Consider the following 22981-nt stretch of genomic DNA (forward strand, 5'->3'; position numbering starts at 1 on the left):
GAATAGGATTAAAGCCCAACCTCATTCTAGGAGTTTAGCATCGGAGCACTTACCAAGCAGAACTGATTAACTTTAACACTGCAACAACTCATCAGGAAAGTGGAACATTATGTTTCCCTTTGAATGAAAATCCTTTCCTTAATCTTCTATTATTTCAATTCAATAACAAATCTCCATCTTGAGTAACCTTTTCCTTTCTTATCTCTCCTATATACTTAGTATGTTGAAGAACATAGTAATATCTTACCATCAATTTTATGACTATTTTACACCAGAACAATCTTACATATCTATGAAATAACCTTATTTTGTTATTCTTACAGAGGAGACAGGCTCTGGTAGACTTTTAAAAAATATTTAATTTGAGCAGAATTACAGGGAATTTATTTTTAGGGAGATGTAAATGCTTAAATTAGAAATGAGTTATATATATTCATAAACATTAGCAAGGTTATAATTTTGGCTAGCAAAGGCTGTATCAAAGTCCTGATTATGTTCATAAAGATATCAGAGGAAAAGAAAATAGCCTTATGTCTGAGTTATATGCTTCTGCAGATCAGTATCCTCAATCATATAGGTTATGGAATATTTTAAATTGTTTCTTTTTTTCTGGGTTCTTATTTATATTTATAAGTATAGACTTCTTTTTCCTGTTTTCCCTGTCAAAGTAACTTACAGTCTCATTGGAATATAGCAAACAGAACTGCCTCAGAGGCAAGGAAGATTCCTTAATGTGGTATTAAGCAACACAACCTAACACATTCCGTAAACTCTTCCAACTGCCAATTCTCTCTTGCACTGCATCAAAAATGAGATGTACACAGCAATTGTATCATTAATTACAAAGAATAAAGCTACAATGGCTGAAATATAATACTATCACATCTTCAGGCAATTTTCCTCCAGTTGAAATGATAGTAAAATTCAACTGGAGAGTAAATTCCACACTAAGAAAGTTGGTTGCCCTAAAGTGAAAATATACATAGCATGACCACTACTTTATTGAAGCCATATGTTTGAGTATTTGCCTACTCATCAAGGAGATAGCAGTTTTCAGGGGGACATTGCTGCAAATAAGATCTACATTGAGGGGTGTTGGAGAAGCTGTAGATTTTCATCCCAGGGAATAGTTTGGAAAACAATTTCCTGGCTGTCTATCAAAGTGAATGTAGTAGTTTTGATAAGCAATGGGTTGAAAGTTGTGGTGACTTTGAAACGCAGTCACACAGGTTAGTGTTTCTTTCTTGAACTCTTCCCTCCAGCTACACTGATCACTGGTTGGAAAGCTCATAGCCAAGATCTGACTGCTTTGTTTTTGGTCTATTCATGTAAATGCATTTCTGTATTTATTAGCGAGTTGCTGGATCTTTTGAGTAAAGAGTCCAGCATCGAGTCAAGCAAAAGTCACTTCTTATATTTTAGATCAAGTGTCATAAGTGTCCTTCCAATTCTATTGTTTGTGTTCCTTTTACAGAACAGTTTCTAAACCCTGGCAATATTGATATTTTGGGCCAGAGAGGGCATTGTGGGGCGAATGAGGCTTCACATTGTGGGATATTTAGTAGCATCTCTGGCTTCTGCCTACTAGATCCAGTATCACCCCCTCATTGTTATAATAAAAAATGGCTCCAGACATTGTCAAGTGTCCCTGGAGGACAAAACTCATCCTTGGCTGAAAACCATTCTTTGCAAAACAAGTCAGCAGCTTTTGAATTTTGAAGTATGAGGGAAAACACTTACATTCTTTGTAATTAAAAAAAAATTTACTTCCTATGAAATGTAGAATTAGGGACAGTGGGATTGAAGAAACAATATAGAAATTGGATCCAATCATTCCCATGCTCAAAGCCCTGCAGTGGCTACTCAAGTCACAGAATGTAAGATCCAATGTTTTTACAATGGTCTATAAAAGTAAAATTTTTCACACTCTGGCCTCTGTTCTCACTTCACCCTGTACCCTTTGCCTCTTGCTCTCTCCAGCCTCTTAGCCACTAACTTTCTGAAAGTCTGCTTGTTGAACAAACCAAGACTTTTCTTGCCTTAGGGCTTATGCACAAGCTTTTATTTCTTCCTGGAATATTCTTCACCTTGTGTACAGCTCTTTTTCCTCCTTGTCATTCAAATTTTAGCTTAAATATCATCTCTTCATTAAAAAACTTTCTGACAATCCTATCTTGATAGCAAATCCCCATCCAAGCTTCCTACTCTATTCCATTACTAGAATATTCCCCACAGCATCAACACTATCTGAAATGACACTGTTTATTCACTTGTTTTTCTTCTACCTTTCCCTTCTCCAACCACCTGTATTTCTTTTGAATATAAGCTCTATGAGGACAGGGGTCTTGACCATTTTGCTCACTGCATTATCCCCAGGATCTAGAATGTACCCAACACAGAACTGATAATTTATACATATTGGTTGACATTGAACTATTTCAGTAAAGAAATATTTAGGTTTGCTTGTAAGGCTTATTATTATAGAAGTCTCATGCTTTTCTTCTCTTTGTTCTTTTAATATTACCCTTGTCTAACTAAGGGCTCCTGGGGAAGAGGAAGAAAGAAATCACCCCTAACAAATAAAGTGTTGGAGACATAGTTGTAGTATATAATGTCAAGCCAGTTAATGAAATCTAAGAGAGAGGGTTAAAACACAAATCCTATTCTTTTGTTTAAAACACACAGGTTTCTAATTCCTTTGCAAAGAGTCTTCTGAGATTTCAGATTTTAATGAAAGATAATTTTTATTTTCCAGAAATGAAAACATATGAAAAGAAAATATCTAGATCTCCAAGCTTGAAAGTATATTACTGATACCAAAAATACTTGCAAAGTGGTGTAATAGATAAAACTCCACAGAACTGCATTTCATTTGACAGTCCTGAGACTTTTTTCAGTGAAAGCACAAAAGCATTAAATAGAAATGACCTAGGGATAGGTATTGGATTAATATGCACCAGTAAGTTTGTGAAATCAATTTTTTGCTCCTCAGATACAGGAAAATTGATATAACAAAAGCTGTATAGCTCCCATTAATTGCCCACACTAACAGAAAAGTTATCAATTAATTATTGACATGTTCAAAACCATGGGAAAACAGCAGTAGCTCCAAGTTTAAGTGTGTAATGTAGAAGCCTTCCCTGCTGAGTGAAGGTGCAACTAGAAGCCAAACAGATTTTATAAAACTAAATAGTTCCAAAAATTGACAGCTCTATATTTGGGTTCATGTCCCTCCCCAACTCATGTCTTGCCTCAGACATTAGGGATCTCAAGTGTATGCCTCTTAAGGCTTTTGATAGAATCCCTGCTAACAATATCAGTAATTAACATTTCCTAGCATTTACCATGTGCTAAATATTTTGATAAGCAAATAACATTAAGTATGATGCCATAATATCAGAACGGGAGACTATTAGAATGTGCTCTGTGGCAAGCAACAGAAAACCTAGAAAAAAGGGGCTTAAGCAAATGAGATTTTAAGTTTTAATCAAAAGTTCAGAGGTTAATGTCTAGGGATGGTGCATTTGCTCCATGCTGTGTAAGAAATCCTCTGCCATCTTACTGTATAGTGTGCTTCCTCATGTACAATATAGCTGCTTCTAGTCCAGGTACTGTGTCTACACCAGAAACAAAGGGGGAAGCAAAAGAGAAAGGGCTAAAATTGATTGCCTGGTGATTCTGCTCCTAGATGAGAATCTTTCTTGGAAGCTCCTCTCAAGAATTTCCTCATATATCTCAATGGCTAGCGTCAAGCCAGGGAAAATTGAATATTAAGTTGGCACATTGATGCCAAAAACTAATTGGGGTTTGTGTATAAGGACGAACGGGAGAATGGATATTGGGTAGTCAATTTGCTGCCACTGAGATTAACCAAGATAAAGTAATTTGTCAAAGTCACATGACATATAAAAGGCCAACCTGGGTTTTGAATCAGGTCTGTCCAACTCCAAAGCACATGTTGCATGTCTCTTGACCTCTGCTCAACAATTAACACGTTAAAGAGGAATGATTGTTGGTGTGTTTCTTTGTGATTCTAAAATTAAGTGCTTGACAAAAAATATAAAGTTTATTAAATTCAAACACACTTGTGAAATTGTGAAATACCAATTCACAATTTCCCTTATTTATACCGGTCAGGTTAGAAATAGAATATTTTGATTATGTCACTGATAACAAACCCATTATTAGAAATACAACATATGAATTTGACACTGCATCTTGTTCTGCTATAACTGCTCATTTTTTCCTACCATGGTGTCCATAGGTATGGTTACATATTCTTTCTGTTACCATAATTTTAAAAGACACACATTTTAATGAAATGGGTTAAACTTGGCTTTCTAAAAGTCCATTTTCATTATTTAAGTCTAAAATCTTTGTCAAAAGCATCATAAATGACCCAAATATTCTAGAACAGAGAAACACTTTGAACAGTCCAAATGTATTTGCTGTATAGATAGGAATTAGCTGAGCCAGATCTGTCTTTGGCTAAATGAAGTTAAATGTTCAGTTCAGGGTTACCCAGCTATTAATTGACAGAGCTGAGATTTGACCTGAGGTCTCTCTGGCTCCATAGCACATAGTCAAACATTGTAACTTGTTCTAGTTTGCTAAGCTACTGTAGCAGATACTGTGAAATGTGTTGACTTTTACAAAGGGAATTTATTAGATTACAAGCTTACAGTTCTGAGGTCCTGAAAACATCCAAACCAAGGCATCATCAAAATAATGCCTTCTTCCTGAAGTCCCACTGTTGGTGATCCTGGACTCCTCTATCACATGGCAAGGCATGTGGTGACATCTGCTGGTCTCTCCTTTCTTTTCCAGGTTTCATTGCTTCAGCTTCTTGCTCTGTGGCTTTCTCTCCCCTGCCTCTCAGTTTTATTGAGATGTAATTCATATACCATACAATTAATTTATTTTAAGTGTGTGCTTCAATGGTTTCTAGCATACTCACAGACTTGTGTATCCATCACCACAACTAATTTTAGAACATTTTTATCATCCCCAAAAGAAATCTCATACCCCATTGGCAGTCATCACCCTTTCTGCCACCCAACCCCCAGCTCAGCCCTAGGCAACCACTAATCTACTTTTTGTCTGCATGGATTTGCCTAGTCTGGACATTTCACATAAATGGAGTCATGGAATCATACACTATGTGGTCTTTTGTGACTGGCTTCTTTCACTTAGCATAATGTTTCTAAGGTTTATCCATGTTGTAGCAAATATCAAAAGTACATTCTTTTTAATGGTAAAATAACATTCCATTGTATGCATATACCACATTTTATATATCATCAGTTGATGGACATTTGGGTTGTTTATACCTTTTGGTTGTTATAATTAAGGCAGCTAAGAACATTCATTTACAAGTTTTTGTGTGGATATATATTCTCATTTTCCTTGGGTCCACAGCTAGGAGCAGGATTGGTCATATGGTAACTCTGAGTTTAATATTTTGAGTAACAGCCAGATTATTTTCCTAAGTGGCTACACCATTTTACATTTCCACCAACAGTGTATGAAGGATCCATTTCCTGTAGTTCTTGATGTTGTTTATCATTAAATATGTTTTCCTGTAAGTGTATAATTTTCTCAGCATGTTTTCCTGATACTTTGGGTAGAAGAAAAGCTATTCTTCTTTGAGAAAATCCAGGTTGGTCACAAGTAGAGAAGATTCTAACTAATGAGGTGCATTAACCTCAGGAATGCATGGAATCTTGTCCAAGGAGTCATGAGAGAAGGGGACATGTGTGAATGACTGAAGTCAAGAATTCGTGGAGGATTTGGGGGATTTGAATCTCTGGACTGACAGTGTGATGGCCAGGTCCTGAGCCTCAGCAGACTCCAGCACCTACAGTCTGATTCATTGGACTCACCACACTCAGCTAAGATGGAGTTGAAGAGGGACAACCACCACACCATGGAGCCTAGAGTGATTACAACTGAAAGTGGGAGGATTGCATCCAGCATCCATGTGGAATCTGAGCCTCCTCTTGACATAGAGGTGCAATGGACACAACCAATCCAGTGTCCACATAGAAAAGGTGGCATTGGATTGGGAAAAGTGGACATGGTGGCTGATGGGTATGGGGAAAGGTGGGGGGAGATGAGAAGTGGAGGCATCTTTGGGACATGGAGCTGCCCTGGATGGTGCTTCAGGGCCAGTCACTGGACAGTGTAAATCCTCACAGGGCCCACTGGATGGAATGGGGGAGAGGATGGGCCATGGTGTGGACCATTGACCATGAGGTGCAGAGGTGCCCAGGGATGTGCTTACCAAGTGCAATGGATGTGTCATTATGATGGGAATGAGTGTTGCTGCGGGGGGGGGGAGAGGTGGGGTGGGGGTGGTGGGGTTGAATGGGACCTCATATATATATATATTTTAATGTAATATTATTACAAAGTCAATAATAAAAAAAAAAGAATTCGTGGAGGAAGACTGTCCACGGTGTTTTCATGTTTTCAAGACAGAGAGAGTTTGGTTTAGTTATCTTGTATCAAGTAATTCCCCATGAAAACCATCTCAGCCTTTTTAGTGCCATTAACAAGTTTAAAAATGTTATTGATTAAAGATAAGCAGATACTGGGTCTACAAATTTATATTCAGTGAAAGACACCAATGTACCCTATAAAATATCAGCATTTAGTAATGAAATTACAAAAATTTCCTGAAGAGTTTCAGGCTAAAATTTATTTCCATGATCCTTTGTTGGAACCTTGATCAATTGGATTTAATTTAAAGGACTGACGGGCAAAATGAATTTAATGAAAGTCAATGCAGAACAGAAGCACATTGTTTATCCTGTATAAGCTCACTTTATGTCTAGATGCATTGAAATGTAACAAAAACCAAATTGTATATTTGGCTTCTATAAAGCCTGAGATCCTGTTAGCTTTTTATTGCAAGATGGCAAAGAGCAACAGCAGCAACAACAAAAAATAATAAAGAATTTCAGGGAAACGGACTTTGCCCAGTGGTTAGGGCGTCTGTCTACCATATGGGAGGTCCGCGGTTCAAACCCCGGGCCTCCTTGACCCGTGTGGAGCTGGCCCATGCGCAGTGCTGATGCGCGCAAGGAGTCCCGTGCCACGCAAGGGTGTCCCCCGCGTGGGGGAGCCCCACGCGCAAGGAGTGCGCCCATAAGGAGAGCCACCCAGCGTGAAAAGAAAGTGCAACCTGCCCAGGAATGGCGCCGCCCACACTTCCCGTGCCACTGATGACAACAGAAGCGGACAAAGAAACAAGACGCAGCAAATAGACACCAAGAACAGACAACCAGGGGAGGGGGGGAAATTAAATAAAATAAATAAATCTTTAAAAAAAAAAAATGAATTTCAAAGGACCACAAAAGAACTTTTTCTGGTAAATGCATAAACAAATATGAGATATTATCTGTTTTTATCAGTAATATATATATATTTTTTAGAGTTATTTCTTTTTTATTTATTTCTCTCTTTCACCCCAGTTGTCTGCTCTCTGTGTCCATTCGCAGTGTGTTCTTCTGTGTCTGCTTGTATTCTTGTCAGTGGCACCGGGAATCTATGTGTTGTTTTGTTTTGTTTTTGTGTCATCTTGCTGCATCAGCTCTCCATGTGTGCAGCCCCACAGCCCCACTCCTGGGCAGGCTGCGCTTTTGTCTCACCGGGCTGTTCTCCTTACGGGATGCCTCCTTACATGTGGGGCTCCCCTACGTGGGGGACACCCCTGTATGGCACCGCACTCCTTGTGCACATCAGCACTGCATGTGGGCCAGCTCACCCCATGGGTCAGGAGGCCCTGGGTTTGAACCTTGGACCTCCCATGTGGTTGGTGAATGCTCTATCCATTGAGCCAAATTTTAAATATTGTATTATACCATAATGATTGTATTATACCATAATGATAGTAAAGGTAAATTCTTCACTTAGAGTATATATCATTTCAAGAGACAATCTCACTAACAAGAAGCAGAACTTTCATTGTTATTATTTTTGCAAATGTTGCCAATGCCTTCCCTACCTAACTCCTGCATATCCAGTGAGCTACTTTTTCAATAATATGTTATTTGAATTAGTAAAGCATCTTTTCTTCTCCATTGCTGGTTTAAAAGGCATTTCCAAATTCACTCTCCTTTCACAGGAAGGCAGTTAGGTAGACATCATTCATAATTTTCTGTCTAGTGAATCTTCCTGCTTTTATCTATGGTCTCTTCAAATACCCCTTTGAGGTCCCAAATCCATTTAATACCTTTATTATGAATCCACACTAACACCTTGTTAAATAAGACCATCAAGATCTTACCATTTGCCAATTTTTCATGCCTTCTAGTGTTTATGGGCTGAATTTAACAAACTGATTGAAAAGTAATCCTTAGCAACACGGTTTTAATGGAAACAAATTACATCTGTGATACTTTTATATAACAGTAAAAATCAACACTTACGTTTGGGTTCTAGAATATGTAATATATTCAAGAAGAAATTAGAAACAGGTATTTCAAATCACAGTTCATTGGTGATGAATGAAATGCATAATGCATATGGAAATCATTTATTAAATTAGTGCCTAGAGGAGAGATGGAGATGGAAGTAAATTTGGGAAAAATCTTTTTATTTAAAAGTCCTGGGCATATCAAATAAATAACATAATCAATAATTTAAAACAGGAGGAAGAAGCAAGATGGTCACTGAGTGAACTTGCCTTGTGGTCTCTCCTGGGAAGAGATGGCTGAGCGCAGCTGGAGGTTCGCCGAGGCGGGGCTTTTTTGGGATTTTTGCAGGGCAGGAAGTGTCTGGACATCGATTTGGTGGAAAGGTAATGGACAGGATTGGTCTATAAGATATAATTTGGGTTCTGTTGCATGGAGGTGAGGCCCGCACACGGGTTCTTCCCTCTTGGGGGTGGGGGGAGCCGCGGTGCCGTGCAGCAGCTCAGCTTTTTGGTGACTCTGCAGTACTGGGGAGTTCGCGAGTCCTGGGTGGGCTGTTGGTGGGTTGATGCGACGGGTCGCCTTTGCGGATCGATTTGGGGAGATAGATGGTGTTTTGTTGTGAAGCGGGGGAAATTTTTGATTGCGGACACAAATAATAGCATTTCCACCTGAAGCCCCGCCCCCACAAGCCCGGCTGCCGATCTGCAACCGAATTACTCTGTAGGCAGTAAAGGGACGTAATTGGGAAGTTGTTTCAGGGTGCGGCGAGGGAGGGGGACACGTCTGGAAGCCGATTAGGGAATATTTTGTGAAGCTTGGGAATTCTGGTTTTGGAATCTGTTTCTGGCATCAGGGGCCGGGCTTCGGATCTCTGCCAGTAAAGTGGCTGAGGTGTAAAGGCGCCCACAAGTGGCAGTGCTGTGGAAGCACAGGGTGGGAGCTGTCCAAAAGCTGAAGTGACGATATACCCACATTAATGAGCCCTACTAAGTAAGTGAATTGCAGGGTTCAGTCACAATATAGAGTTTGCGGATCTGACTTCCCCCATAGGGCTGGCACCCAGCTGTGGGGATCCCTGCGGGCTGTGTTACACTACGGGGCTCCTAGGCATCCTGTTGAACAGATTGGAGGTTGCCAGGTCTGAATTCCCTAAACTCTGGTGGCCCACACCACAAAGACTCACACCTCTTGAGTCTTTAATATCTCAGACTTTCCACCCCTGAATCCATCACACCCTGAGGTCCATCTGAGGTCCTTGAATGCCCTAGCCTTCAACGTTGGCATTTTTTCTTTATCGTTTCATTTTCTTTTGTTTTTATTTTCATTTTGTCTTATTTTTTACTTTTTTTAATGTCCTGATTGCTAACACCACATTATCCCCTAGTCTTTTCTCACAGCGTATCCCACAAAGTCTTTTTTTTATTCAGTTATTTAGGGTTTTTTTTGTGGTTGTTGTTGTGTAGTTGTTGTTTTAATTGTGTTTCATGTATATCTGTTCTTTTTTCTTTCCCCTACCTATTCCCCACCCTTTGCCCACCTACTTTACCTTTCTTCCTTTCTTCTCTTCCCCCCTTTTTTAATTTTTTTATTTTTTTTCTTTTTCTGTTTTCTCTCTCTCGTGTCCCTCATCTTCTACTTATTTTATTTTAATTCAATTATACAATAGGTGCGGCAGGAAACACCTCACATTTCCTGGGGTTTTCTCATCCTCTACTGCCTCATTTCTGTATGAACTTTAGGCTAACTACACTATACTCTTTCCCCTACATCTTGATATCTGCCATCATCTACTGTCTCTCCTATATTCCACCTCCCACCTCCCTTTCTTTAATCCACGAAGTGTCTAAGTCTTAATTTCTAATACATTTGTGTTGTTTTCTGTCTGTTATCCACTCTTGAAACTATTACCTTTCTTTTCTTTTTCCCTCTCATGAAAACAATAGCTTTTTACTCATGCCATATTCCTCCCATATTCAATCATCTACCTCATAATAGGTACTCTACCTACTGCTATAACTCTACACAATTTACATGAATCTAACCTCCATCCTCCCAGATCTCATATTCTTGCTTTGTTAACATTTATCACCAATACTACTTTACACTTTTCCTTGCTTACACAATTGCCTTTCCCTAGCACTAATACTTTCCTTTAAAGTGAACTTAACCAACAACAAGAAATTAGAATAAGAAGAACAAAGTGACAAAGAGAAGATATAACACTTATGCAAAAACAACAGCTAATTAATCTCCAAGAGTAGACAAAGAAGCTAAGGAACTCATTAAATCCGTCAAGATTAAATAATGACCAGAAAGCAACAAAAATCTACAAACCAAACTAGTAATCAGGAAAACATGGCTGAATCCAATCAACAAACCAAAAATCAGGAAGGGGAGCAGAACTTTGCACAAGCAATGAAAGATTTCAGAACATTTGTCACTGACAGATTTGATGAAGTAATGAAAGAGGTTAACAACATGAAGACATCACTTGGAGGGGAAATTGCAGACATATGCAAAAACATAACAGATATGATGGGAATGAACACCACAGTTCAAGAAATCAAAAATACACTTGCAGCAAATATCAGCAGACTAGAAGAGACAGAGCAGAGAATTAGTGATGTGGAAGACAGTACATCAGAAATCAAACAGATAGTAGAAGGGGTCGATAAGAAGATAGAAAAAATCCAATTAGGATTTAGGGACCTGAATGACAATGCAAAATGCTCAAACATACGTATTATAGGCATTCCAGAAGGCGAAGAGAAGGAAAGGGGTCAGAAGGAGTGTTGCAGGAAATAATGAATGAAAACTTCCCAAATCTACTGAAAGAGACAGATGTACATATCCAAGAAGCACAGTGCAATCCACTAGTCATAAACCCCAACAGGCCCACCCCAAGACATATACTTGTCATATTATCCAATGCTCAAGACAAAGAGAAAATCCTAAAAGCAGCAAGAGAAAAGAAAACCATCACATACAAGGGAAGCTCAATTAGATTAAGTGCTGATTTCTCTTCTGAAACCATGGAGGCAAGAAGGCAGTGGTATGATATAGTCAAGATACTAAAGGAAAAAAATTTCCAACCAAGAGTACTCTATCCAGCTAAACTAGCATTCAAACATGATGGAGAGTTCAAAATATTCGCAGACAAACAGAAACTGAAAGAGTATACCAACAAGAAACCTCCCCTTCAAGAAATTCTAAAGGGAGTTCTGCAGGAAGAAAGGAAAAAACAGGAAAGGCAGAGTTGGAGGAGAGTATAAGACCAACAACAGGTACAGTGGAGGCAAGATGGTCGCTGAGTGAACTTGCCTTTGCGGTAGGTCCCGGGAGGAGACGGTTGGGCGCGGCTGCAGGCTCTCCAAAGCCAGGCTTTTTCGGGATTTTTGCAGGGCAGAAGTGCCTGGACATCGATTGGGTGGAAAGTGAACTTAACCAACAACAAGAAACTAGAATAAGAAGAAAAAAGTGACAAAGAGAAGATATAACACCTATGCCAAAATAACAGCTAATTAACCTCCAAGAGCAGACAAAGAAGCTAAGGAACTGATTAAATCCGTCAAGATAAAGAGATGAGCAGAAAGCAACAAAAATCTACAAACCAAACCAGTAATCAGGAAAACATGGCTGAATCCAATCAACAAACCAATAATCACGAAGGGGAGCAAAACTTGGCACAAGCAATGAAAGATCTCAGAACATTTATCACCGACAAATTTGACGAAGTAATGAAAGAGGTTAACAACATGAAGACATCACTTGGAGGGGAAATTGCAGACATACGCAAAAACATAACAGATATGATGGGAATGAACACCACAGTTCAAGAAATCAAAAATACACTTGCAGCAAATATCAGCAGACTAGAAGAGACAGAGCAGAAAATTAGTGATGTGGAAGACAGTACTTCAGAAATCAAACAGATAGTAGAAGGGGTCAATAAGAAGATAGAAAAAATCCAATTAGGATTTAGGGACCTGAATGACAATGCAAAACGCTCAAACATACGTATTATAGGCATTCCAGAAGGTGAAGAGAAGGGAAAGGGGTCAGAAGGAATGCTGCAGGAAATAATGGCTGAAAACTTCCCAAATCTACTGAAAGAGACAGATGTACATATACAAGAAGCACAGCGCACTCCACAAGTCATAAACCCCAACAGGCCCACCCCAAGACATATACTTGTCAAATTATCCAATGCTCAAGACAAAGAGAAAATCCTAAAAGCAGCAAGAGAAAAGAAAACCATCACATACAAGGGAAGCTCAATTAGATTAAGTGCTGATTTCTCTTCTGAAACCATGGAGGCAAGAAGGCAGTGGTATGATATAGTCAAGGTACTAAAGGAAAGAAATTTCCAACCAAGAATACTCTATCTAGCTAAATTAGCATTCAAACATAATGGAGAGTTCAAAATATTCGCAGACAAACAGAAACTGAAAGAGTATACCAACAAGAAACCTCCCCTTCAAGAAATTCTAAAGGGAGTTCTACAGGACGAAAGGAAAAAACAGGAAAGGCAGAGTTGGAGGAGAGTATAAGACCAACAACAATAACAAAAAAGACAAAAAAAAATATACAAACAAAATATGACAAACACAAATCCAATCAAAATATGGCTAGCACAAATAAATCCTTGACAGTAATAACACTGAATGTCAATGGATTAAACTCACCTATCAAAAGATTCAGACTGGGACATTGGATAAGGAAATATGACCCATCCATATGCTGTCTACAAGAGACACATCTTAGACCCAGAGACGCATGAAGATTGAAAGTGAATGGCTGGAAAACAATCATACAAGCTAACAATAACCAAAAAAAGGCAGGAGTAGCTATATTAATATCAGACAAAATAGACTTTAAATGTGAAACAATTGTGAGAGACAAAGAAGGATACTACATTTTAGTGAAAGGAAAAATCTGTCAAGAAGATCGAACAATCATAAATATCTATGCCCCTAACAAGGGTGCCTCTAAATACGTCAGGCAAACGCTGGAAAAACTAAGTGAAAGAATAGATACATCTACAATTATAGTGGGAGATTTTAATACACCACTATCAACTCTGGACAGAACATCTCAAAAGAGAATCACCAAAGAAACAAAACATCTGAATAGTATATTATAGGAGCTGGATCTAATAGATATATATAGATCGCTACACCCAAACACAGCAGGATATACATTTTTCTCAAGCGCACATGGATCATTCTCCAAGATAGATCATATGCTAGGCCACAAAGAAAGGCTGAACGAATTCAGAAAGATTGAAATCATACAAAACATTATCTGTGACCACAGTGGAGTCAAGCTGGAGATTTGCAAGGGACAGAAGCCCAGATTTCACACCACGATTTGGAAATTAAACAGCACACTCTTAGAAAAACAGTGGGTCAAAGAGGAAATCTCAAAAGAAATCAATGACTACCTTGAAACAAATGATAATGATAACACAACATACCAAAATTTATGGGATGCAGCAAAAGCAGTACTGAGAGGGAAGTTTATAGCCATAAATTCATATATCAAAAAAGAAGAAAGAACAAAAATTGAAGAACTAACTGCACATTTGAAGGAATTAGAAAAACAACAGCAAAGTAACCCAACAGGAAGAAGAAGGAAGGAAATAACAAAGATAAGAGCAGAACTAAATGAAATAGAAAATAAGAAAGCACTTGAACAGATAAACAAGACCAAGAGCTGGTTTTTTGAGAATATTAACAAAATTGACAAACCTTTAGCAACACTAACAAAGAAAAAAAGAGAGAAGATGCAAATACACAAAATAAGAAATGAGAAAGGCGATATCACCACTGACCCCACAGAAATAAAGACTATCATAAGAGGATATTTTGAAAAACTATATTCCAACAAAAATGACAATCTAGAGGAAATGGACAAATTCCTAGAAACACATAAGCAGCCCATATTGACGAAAGAAGAAATTGATGATCTTAACAAACCAATCACAAGCAGAGAGATAGAATCAATTATTAAAAATCTCCCAACTAAGAAGAGCCCAGGGCCAGATGGCTTCACAGGTGAATTCTACAAAACATTCCGGAAAGAACTGACACCAATCCTGCTGAAACTATTCCAAAAAATCGAAACAGAAAGAACATTACCCAACTCCTTCTACGATGCCAACATTACCCTAGTACCAAAGCCAAACAAAGACATCACAAGAAAGGAAAATTACAGACCAATTTCTCTAATGAATCTAGACGCAAAAATACTTAACAAAATACTTGCTAATCGTATTCAACAACACGTTAAACAAATTATACACCATGACCAAGTGAGATTCATTCCAAGTATGCAAGGATGGTTTAACATAAGAAAATTAATCAACGTAATACACCATATAAACAGATTGAAGGAAAAAAATCACATGATTATATCTATTGATGCAGAAAAAGCATTTGACAAAATACAGCACCCTTTCTTGATAAAAACACTCCAAAAGATTGGAATACAAGGAAATTTTTTGAACATGATAAAGAGTATATATGAAAAACCTAAAGCCAATATTGTTTACAATGGAGAAATCCTAGACTCCTTCCCTCTAAACTCAGGAACAAGACAAGGATGCCCACTGTCTCTGCTCCTATTTAACATTGTCTTAGAAGTACTTGCTCGAGCACTGAGGCAAGAACCAGAAATAAAAGGCATTCAAATTGGAAAGGAAGAAGTCAAAATTTCATTATTTGCAGATGACATGATCCTATACATAGAAAACCCTGAGAGATCTACAATGAAGATTCTAGAACTCATAAATGAGTTTAGTAAAGTCGCAGGTTATAAGATCAATGCGCAAAAATCAGTAGCATTTCTGTACACCAATAATGAGCAAGATCAGGAGGAAATCAAGAAACAAAGACCTTTCATAATAGTAAATAAAAAAATCAAATACTTAGGAATAAATTTAACTAAAGAGGTAAAGAACTTATACACCGAGAACTATACAAGTTTGTTCAAGGAAATCAAAGAAGACCTAAATAAATGGAAGACTATTCCTTGTTCATGGATAGGAAGACTGAATATTATTAAGATGTCTATCCTACCAAAACTGATCTACACATTCAATGCAATCCCAATAAAAATCAACACAGCCTTCTTTAAGGAACTAGAAAAACTAACTATGAAATTTATTTGGAAAGGAAAGAGACCCCGAATAGCCAAAGACATACTGAAAAAGAAAAACGAAATTGGAGGAATCACACTACCTGACTTCAAAACATACTGCAAAGCTATGGTGGTGAAAACAGCATGGTATTGGCATAAGGAGAGACACAAAGACAAATGGATTCGAATTGAAAGCTCTGATATAGAACCTCACATATATAGCCACATAATATTTGATAAAGCCACCAAACCCTCTCAACTGGGAGAGAGTGACCTATTCATCAAATGGTGTCTGGAGAACTGGATAGCCATATGTAGAAGAATGAAAGAGGATTACCATCTCACACCTTATACAAAGATCAACTCAAGATGGATCAAAGACCTAAATATAAGAGCCAAGACCATAAAGACCTTGGAAAGCAGTGTAGGGAAACATCTACAGGACCTTGTAATAGGAAATGGATTTATGAATATCGCACCAAAAGCATGAGCAGCAAAAGAACTAATAGATAAATGGGACTTCCTCAAAATTAAAGCCTTTTGCACCTCAAAGGAGTTTGTCGAGAAAGTAAAAAGGGAGCCCACACAGTGGGAGAAAATATTTGGCAACCATATATCTGATAAGAAACTTATAACTTGCATATATAAAGAACTCCTATATCTTGAAAATAAAAAGATAAACAACCCATTTTAAAAATGGGAAAAAGACTTAAACAGACACTTCTCCAAAGAAGAAATACAAATGGCAAAAAAGCACATGATAAATGTTCCAAATCTCTAGCTATCAGGGAAATGCAAATCAAAACCACAATGAGATACCATCTTACACCCATAAGATTGGCAGCTATGAAAAAAACAGAAGAATACAAGTGCTGGAGAGGATGTGAAGAAAGGGGAACACTCATCCACTGCTGGTGGGAATGCAGAAGGATCCAACCATTCTGGAGGACAGTATGGCGGTTTCTCAAAAAACTAGCCATAGATTTGCCATATGACCCAGCAATACCACTGCTGGGTATATACCCAGCAGAACTGAAAACAAGGACGCAAACCGATATATGTACACCAATGTTCATAGCAGCATTGTTCACTATTGCCAAAAGTTGGAATCAACCCAAATGCCCATCAACAGATGAGTGGATCAATAAAATGTGGTATATACACACAATGGAATACTACTCGGCTGTAAGAACAAACACACTACAAACACATGTGATAACATGGATGAATCTTGAGAACCTTATGTTGAGTGAAGCAACCCAGACATTAAAGGACAAATACTACATGACCTCAATGATTTGAAATAACCAAGCTGCCCTAGATAGCAAGAGACTGAACGATAAGCTTACAGGAAATCGGAGGGTGGAGGAAGGATGTGAGCCGATTTCTGCAGGGGTGGAAGTTAAGACGAGATGGTGGTAAGTATGAACACAAAGAAGAGATAAAAGGGGGCAGGGGTTGCCTTTGGTTGGGGCATTGCGGGTTTGAGGGAGGCTGGGGATGGGCGGATGGGTAACATCACCCAAAAGTGGGGGGAGGGAGGGGTAGCATACGAACACAAGAGAGGGTCAGGTGTTGGTGGAGAGTAAAATGCCGAGAAAATCATATCAAAATATAATAAAGAGGGTTACCTGTTTAGAATGCTCGGAGGGGAGGGTCTGATGCGGGACGGGCTCCTGGGGAATGTCTAAATGCTCATTCTGCCAGAGTGGGTGACACCATGGGGTAGAAACCCAAGTAGTGAGAGTGGGGGTGGACCCACATCCTGGGGAGGACTAATGCCATCAAATAGAGGGAACTGTATCCCTCAAAAGAAAGGGTGGCTCCCAGGGCATTGGGGCAGTTGAGCAAGTTAGACCCTGAACACTATTCCATCTATATCTGGAAGGGGCTCCTCGGGAAACGGAGGTTGGCTGTCACTGTGGGCACCAAGGTGGAAGGGAAAATGGATGTTAAATGTGTGTAACCAAGGTAAATGGGGGGTAAGAGAGGAGTTTCTTCAGAGTACACAAGGATGGATATAAAACATGTAATATTACACCATAACATATAGGAGATGACAGACTGATAATGTAAACCATAATGTAAAACATAGGATAACTAAGAATGTAAAAAACTGTGTATCCTAAATTATGCACCACAATGTAAGCACAGATGTCACCTTGTTTGAAAGCTATTGTCTCATCCTCTGTACATTACGTTAAGTAAATATGATGTGAATAGGGTGTAAGAGTATGGCTTTGGAAGGGAAAGGTTTTGTGGTGGATGTATGGGAGTGCTGTATGCTATATATATGCATTGCTGTGGTCTAGGGCTCCTGTGAAGAGAAGCTCAATAATTAGGGGGGGGGGGGGAAAGATAGGATGTAGAATTTTTTCCAAGTCAACACGTATTCTTTTTTTTTTTTTTTAAAGATTTATTTATTTATTTAACTTCCCCCCCTCCCCTGGTTGTCTGTTCTTGGTGTCTATTTGCTGCGTCTTGTTTCTTTGTCTGCTTCTGTTGTCGTCAGCGGCATGGGAAGTGTGGGCGGTGCCATTCATGGGCAGGCTGCACTTTCTTTTCACGCTGGGCGGCTTTCCTCACGGGCGCACTCCTTGCGCGTGGGGCTCCCCCACGCGGGGGACACCCTTGCGTGGCACAGCACTCCTTGCGCGCATCAGCACTGTGCATGACCAGCTCCACACGGGTCAAGGAGGCCCGGGATTTGAACCGCGGACCTCCCATATGGTAGACGGACGCCCTAACCACTGGGCCAAAGTCCGTTTCCCCGTATTCTTTATATAACCTTTAAACCCATCGCTATATGCCATTTCCTAGTAAGGGACCCTGACATTATATTGGGCTTCAAATTTCAGGGAGTTCTGGATCACAGAGTGGTTCAACAAAGGCAATGGAGGAATACTGGTATGGGATACCATTGACAGGGGATATATGGCTGACAGGGAGCTGTACAGAACATATGTCCAGGGTGCATGGCAATGTTTGGATATACTCATAGTGGCAACAATTAAAAACCACAGCAGGGGGGGTACTGGGTTCCTGGCCAGGGGTGCTCTGTCGTGGTCCCTAGGGGAGCAGCGACAGTCTCCCAGGTGCAGCGGCGGGGACCGGGAGGGAGTGAGGGTTCAACAGTGAGCCCCTGATGCTAATGACTATGCTTGTGAGCTGATAAGCCTAAAATAAGAACAAGGCCTAGAGCAGCATTGTGCCTGGGAATTTCCTCCTGTCAGCAATCATGTTACTCAAATGTGGCCAGTCTCGAAGCCAAACTCAGCATGTAAATGCAATGCCTTCTCCCCAGCGTGGGACATGACACCCGGGGATGAGCCTCCCTGGCACCAAGGGATCACTATCAACTACCAACTGATGATGCAACTGGAAAATGACCTCATACGGAAGGTTCAACGCAGATCAGCAGAATATCCCTGTCTACATAAAATAACATGACTTTAAAATGCTGTTTGACCTAATGTAAAGGGGAAATGGAAAGGAGAAATGAGTTTATATGGCTTTGAGTCTCTAAAAAAGAGTCTGGAGGCTGTCAGAAGGATTGCCCTTATGCACAACTGAGCAGAGTCTGAGAGACAGATAAAGCAGATACAACCCCCAGATATCGGTTCCTTCGAGGGCTAAAGAGACCCATGGGAGTTATGGTCATGGCCAATGGGGTTAACTACTAGGTCAGATGGCCCCTCTTTGGAACTGGTGTTTATGTGTGATGAATCTGGACTCAGATGGGATCTCTCTTCATAAGACTTTCATGCTAATGTGCTGGAAGTGCAGTTAGTGATGGGGTTCAAGATATATTTATGCGATTTGAATCTCTGGACTGACAATGTGATAGCCAGGTCCTGAGCCTCAACAGACTCCAGCACCTACAATCTGACTTATTGGGCTCACCACACTCAGCTAAGATGGAGTTGAAGAAGGACAACCACCACACCATGGAACCTAGAGTGATTACAACTGAAAGTGGGAGGATTGCATCCAGCATCCATGTGGAATCTGAGCCTCCTCTTGACATAGAGGTGCAATGGACAGAACCAATCCAATGTCCACATAGAAATGGTGGCATTTGATTGAGAAAAGTGGACATGATGGCTGATGGGTATGGGGAAAGGCAGGAAGAGATGAGAGGTGGAGGCATCTTTGGGACATGGAGCTGCCCTGGATGGTGCTTCAGGGGCAATCACCGGACATTGTAAATCCTCACAGGGCCCACTGGATGGAATGGGGGAGAGTATGGGCCATGATGTGGACCATTGACCATGAGGTGCAGAGGTGCCCAAAGATGTACTTGCCAAATGCAATGGATATGTCATGATGATGGGAAGGAGTGTTGCTGGGGGGGGGGGGAGAGGTGGGGTGGGGGTGGTAGGGTTCAAAGGGACCTCATATATATATATTTTTAATGTAATATTTTTACAAAATCAATAAAAAAATAAAATAAAAAACAATCATGTACATGTGCAGAATTCCCAAACAACACCCCTCCATCAACACACCGCAATGAGGCGTGTCATTTGCTACAGATACAATAATATCATCAGATTGTTACCATGTCCATAGTGTACATTTGGCTCACATTTTCCATACTGCCTCAGTATCAACACAGTACATCTTTGCATAGATGCAAGAATAATATATTATTACTACTAACCACAGTCCATAGGTCACTCCAGTTCTTTTTTTCCATGCTTCTCCACATTCCCAACACCCTTCAGTAGGGATATACATTTGCTCTGGCTAACAAAGGACACTCTTGCATCTTTACCATCAACCACAATTCTCATCCACCTCTTGGTTTACTGTGCTATCCAGTTCCTAGATTATTCTCTAACTTTCTGTCAATAGCCATTTACATAACTAGGCTACTATTTTCAGTCACATCCCCATTTATAAACTAGCTGTTACTCACTGTGTTTTACTATCCACTCTATACATTTCCATTCTTTTACAGTAAATCTAATTAAAACTTCTACATACATTAAACATCAGTAGTCCACTCAGACCTCCTCTTATCTCCTTTAAAAATCCATCACCTATCACGAGGTCTTGAAGATATTTTTCAATCATTTCTTCTAGAAGTTTTATGGGTCTTGCTTTTATTTTTAGGTTTTTTTAAAATCCATTTTGAGTTAATTTTTGGATAAGGGGTGAGATAGGTGTGCTCTTTCCTTCTTTCAGCTATGGATTTCCAATTCTTTCAGCACCATTTATTGAATGAATTGTTCTCCCTGAGCTGTGTGAGTTTGACAGGCTAGTCAATAATCACTTGACCATACCTGGTCTGTTTCTGAACCATAAATTTGGATCCATTGGTCTATTGTGTCTGTCTTTAGGCCACTACCATCCTGTTTTTACCACTACAGGTAGGTATTATGATTTAAAGTCTGGAGATGAGGGTTCACTTTTCCTTTTTATGATGTTTCTGGCTAGTCAGGATTCTTTACCCTTCCAAATAAATGTAATGATGCTGTTTTCCATTTTTTCTATAATGCTGGTGTACTTTTTATTGGGATTGCATTAAATCTTTATATCAATTTGAGTAGAATTGACAACTTGATGATATTTAGTCTTCCAATGCATGAGCATGGAATGTTCTTCCAGTGATTCAGGGTTTTTTTGATTTGTTTTAACATTGAGTTGCAGTTTTCTGAATACAAGTGCTTTACATCATTGGTTAAGTTTATTCCTGACTATTTGAGTTTTATCTGTCATATTTTATTTTCACCACTCTTTTGACATGTTTAGTTACCTTTATTGATATAATCATCATTTCTAGGTGTTGATATATCAGACTACGGTCTTCTTGCCTCCATGGTTTCTGGTGAGAAATCAGCACTTAATCTTATTGCATATCCCTTATATGTTATGCATTGCTTTTCTCTTGCTGTTCTCAGAATTCTCTCTGTCTTGGCATTTGACATTCTGATGAGTATGTGTCTTGGAGTTGGTCTATTCAGATTTTTTCAGATTGGAATACATTGTGCTTCATGGACAGAGATATCTGTATCATTCAATAGGTTAGGAAATTTTCTACCATTATTTCTTCAAATATTCCTTCTGCCCCTTTTCCCTTCTCATCTCCTTCTGGGACACCATGACACATATGTTTGCCTGCCTTTTGCTGTCATTTAGTTCCCTGAGACCCTGTGCAACTTTTTTCTCTTCCTTTCTTCATCTATTCTTTTGTATGTTCACTTTCAGAGGCCATTTCTTCAAGCTCACCAATCTTTTCTTCTGCTTCCTCAAATCTGCTATTATATGATTCCAGTGTTTTCTTAATTTCATTTATTGCATCTTTCATTCCCATAAGATCTGCTATTTTCCTATGTATGCTTTCAAATTCCTCTTTGTGCTCATCCAGTGTCTTCTTAACATCCTTAATCTCTTTAGCCATCTCATTGAATTTATTAAGGATATTTGATAGAACATCTATGATTAGTTATCTCAACTCCTTTATGTCATCTGGAGGCTTATCTTATTCCTTTAACTGGGCCATAGCTTCTTGTTTCTTGGTGTGGATTGTAATTTTTTGTCGGTGTCTTCGCATCTGGCTTACTAGAGTATTTTTCTCTGGGTGCAGTTTTTCTCTTTAGCTTAGGGCTTCCTATCCTTTCTCCCTTGCTGGTTATGCAGTAGGAGCCAAGCATGTAGTGGGTACTGTAAGCTGTGGGGGCTCAAGCTGCCCTCATTGCACCAGGGACCAATGAAGCTTCTTCCAACTTTCTCATTTGCCAGGGGTAGGTACAGAGTCAAAGTTATGTGGAATAATCCAAGTGCAGGACTAGGCTGTAGTTGCCCAGAGAGACGGATGAAGCTTCACGTCCCTTTCTCCTATGCCTGGGGCAGGGAAGGAGCTGCAGATGTGGGCAGCAATCTGCAGTGTGGGTTCAAGATGACCACAGTTGCTGGTAGACTGCTAATTTTCAGTCCATGCCAGCCAAAGTTACCTGCAGTTACATGTATAGGCTGGTGCAGGGCTCCTCAGCCTCCTCCCTGCCAGAGGCAGGGCTGAAGCCTAGGCTAGGGCTGCAGGCTGATCTGTGTAAAAGAAACTGGTACCTGCTGACACTGAGAGTTTCATTCATCCCAGTTTCCCCTCATGCTGGTGGCAGAGTCAGAATGGGGGCTATTGGCCTCTCTCTGACTTGGGCTGGTTCACACCCCAGCTGTTCCCAGGGTTAGGTCTCAGTCAGTTGAGTCTACTAATAAGTAGCCACAGTTGGCAGTCAACCATCTCCTCCTACCCTGTTTCTAGGAAATAGAGCTTCTAATTCCAGCCACAGAATACCCCCTGGGGTGACTCATGCCACCAGAGTAAGACAGTCACTGGCCTCTGTGGCTTGGTCGGTAATTTCCCAAAGAGGCTGGCACAGGTCTCTGCAGCTTCCTCCCTGCCAGAGGGGGCAATG

Source organism: Dasypus novemcinctus, chromosome 30 (assembly GCF_030445035.2).
Source record: "Dasypus novemcinctus isolate mDasNov1 chromosome 30, mDasNov1.1.hap2, whole genome shotgun sequence".
NCBI classification, from domain to species: domain Eukaryota; kingdom Metazoa; phylum Chordata; class Mammalia; order Cingulata; family Dasypodidae; genus Dasypus; species Dasypus novemcinctus.